Source organism: Pygoscelis adeliae, unplaced genomic scaffold (genome assembly GCF_000699105.1).
Source record: "Pygoscelis adeliae isolate BGI_AS28 unplaced genomic scaffold, ASM69910v1 Scaffold304, whole genome shotgun sequence".
Taxonomy (NCBI): Eukaryota; Metazoa; Chordata; class Aves; order Sphenisciformes; family Spheniscidae; genus Pygoscelis; species Pygoscelis adeliae.
The window spans coordinates 1,421,539-1,424,811 of record NW_008824558.1 but is presented as its reverse complement, the minus strand read 5'-3'; positions in this window follow the sequence as shown (position 1 = coordinate 1,424,811).

Below are 3,273 nucleotides of genomic sequence, written 5' to 3'. Positions count from 1 at the left end.
CTTAGCCAACCTGTTCAAAAGGCAAATTCACAGATTAATAAAGCAGAAACAATCTTGTTCGATGAACCGGATTTTGGGTTGCTTGGGTGTTAAAATGTTTTTCGTTTTGCATGTACTTTATAACTGAGTATCAAAGGCTCTTTGCTGACTCAGGTACCAGCAAAAACATACTTTGCTGGAACACAAAAACTGATCAAGATAGTTGAGGGTTTGTACTGGAACTAAAACAAAAGTAGTGCTTCGGCCCAAACTCAGCCAGCCAGGTGGAGCGCCTAGGGTATGATTCAAATCCTGGGACAGACTCCAGTTGCCACTCCTGTTCCATATGTATATCAATCACTGAAAAATTAGTGACATTCTCCATACAGTATAGCCAATGCAACAGAAGATTTTAACCGCTGCGTGAGGGAGCCAGGATTGTGAACGACTGTGCATCTCAGCTGTAGCAGTATCAGCAACGTCTCCTCTTTTCTGCCGTGGAGGATGCTTGGCAAGCAAAGATTTGCTACCCTGAATTTGTGTAACAGCCCACATCCCCTTGGTCCACTGAACACGCTGCAAAACAATGTGTTAGCACAGTTTTCACAGACACTAATATTTCACGAGCAACAAAAGCTGCTAGGTCATTTCTGGGTATGTTTTGAGAAATTTTTTTGAACAGTTACCACCGTTTCACAATTTGGTTTATGGTTTGTTGTTTTTTTTAAATATAGAAGAGGGAAAGGATCCGAAAGGGGGGGGGGAGGTATTCTATCAAGTGCAGTTGCAGTCTATAGGGCGATCTGATGGCCTAGTTCTACAGACCCTACTCAACCATTAATCTTATAATTATTATTGAAATTAAGCCTGACACCTGTTCCATGACCAACTAAGAAAACAAAACATTTCCACTATAGTAACAGTTGGTTATGAATGCCTTGGGCAAGCATCTCCCTACATGTGGGCCACAGCAGTGATATGCCTTACTATCGCGGAAGACTTCAGTGTTAACTAGACATGGATACTCAATGTGGGAAGGGGGTCAAACCTGTTTTGTTAAAAACCTGTTTTGTTAAACTATTTTCAAGTGATTTCAGCTTGTAAGACTAGCAGCAGGGGGCACGTGTTGTATGTTGCTTCAATCAACAATACAAGCGTTAAACTACAAAGAGAGAGTTCCTCTTTCTTTAGGTGCCCATCTAAGGAAGTGATTTGCCAGCTGGCATTCACTGCCTGTAAAAAGAGGAATGTATCTGAGTTCTTCCAATTTCCTACTGCAATCTCACTTTTGTTTTTCAAACAGCAGCAATACAGATACTTCTGTTGCAACAGACAGGAACGCATGAAGTTACCTTAAGTCTGAGGAGAAGCCCAAGGTATACTAAACTCTGCACAAAGATCATTAAGTTTGTGCCAAAAGCAAACACTTTTTCCAAAGCTATCACAAAACACCATTATTTGTCACAGGCTTAATAAGGTATGTCATTGCTTCACAGTATCTGTCAGTACAGTTACAATGCATACCTCCATCTATCCACATCTTCTTTTAATAAAACAGGTTAATTTTACACCAAATGACAGCAGCTTTTAAAATCGTATCTCAAAATACATTTTATCAAAAACAAATTACGTAGTCTCACAAGCAAACATCTTTTCTTCACTGTTAACACTGCTAAACTCTGAATCTAAAACTCTTCCCTGCAAAAATCTAGATTCATTTGCACTGCATCTCAAAGCTACCTTATATAAAAACACCCAAATTCAACACACTGTAGCACATAAGATTTAAAAAGACACTTTACATTTTTTTGAAGATAGTTTATTATTTCATTAGACCATAATGTGTTAAATTGCAGTAATTCCAGACAGACAAGTTGATCCAAACTGTAAGTTGATGGAGATGGTTATTTATTACCTGCTTCAAGACAAAGCTTGCCCTCTTATAATTGTCTGCCCCATCATCCAAAGGAAGATTAAAAGAGACAGTATAATTTCAGTTGGAGCAGGGTAATAACAGCAGCATAATCTTCAAGCAAACAATGAGATACTTTCAGAGCCGAACAGAAATATGAACACCACTAACTCTGTTTTTTCAGAGCATTTAACCACAGGTACTTTTTGCTTGCTTTGTTCTAGAGAAGAGGAAGATTCCACCCTATGAAGGTTCCCATAAGATGAAGACAGACAAGATAGTTGAGAAAAAAAAAAAGGAAAAAAAAGTGTCAGATTAACAAATCAAAAGCACCCTTTGGCCATAACCCACTGTTTTTAATGTGTTAAAGTTTTGTTAAACACCAAAACACCAATAAAATGACAACTGGTTCACAGCAAAACTCTGAATGGCAAACTCAGTGTAAAAGAAAGGTCAGTATAATCAGTGATACACAGATGTAGGTAAATATTCAGAGTAATCTATTTATTACGCACTTTTTTCTGATTCTGCCTCCCTTCTTGTGCAGTGAACACATATATATAATAGATTTAACTCCCTATTAGATTTGTATCCTAACTTTCACACAGGACAAGAGAAACTCCAGTGCAACTGGGATCATTAAAATCATGAACAGGTTGCAGTTCACGATTAGATGCAAAATTATTTTAAGAGTTTACATACTAACTCATTGTAAGCTACATAATTTAGATACATTTCAAGGCTGTAAGAAAAGGTTATTTAGTCACCAGAATTTCTTCTAAACCAAAGACGCCAGCAGTAGGTCACTGGACAAAAGTAACATGCCTGCCTAAAGGAACTGGGCACCAAAAGACTGTCTAAAGCCCCTTTGAACATCCCCACCTGTCAGCTCAAAGGTGCATCAGGGAATCACGCTGGAAGAATCAAGTTTAGTCACATTTGTTGGATGAGAATACCCGCACCAACTTTAATACTGTTTCTACGTGCCAACTTTATAGCTCTTACAGTCTGATCTTCATAATTACTGAGGACTTCAAATTCTTATTGACTAGCAATTTCTAGAGAAAGGCCAGTTCTCTCATCAGAACAAGTGGGCTTTCTCCTCAGGTTTCCAGATGTGCCCTTACCACCGTGATTTCAGAATGGCTTGCAGAAGGCTGCAGGTGACCCCAGCACAGCCTTGCTGCCCGCAGTCCCTGGGTTCATCAGGGGCAGGAACAGGGCTGGAAGACACCACCTGGGCAGCTGTGCCAATACAAGTGGAACATCAGACAGTCATCAGATCATTTTAGTCATGAACTCAAGAGGGTAGAAGGGTTTGAGGTTCTGTTATTTTTAATACAAATAACACACTCATTTTCAATTTTCTATTGGAAAGAGAA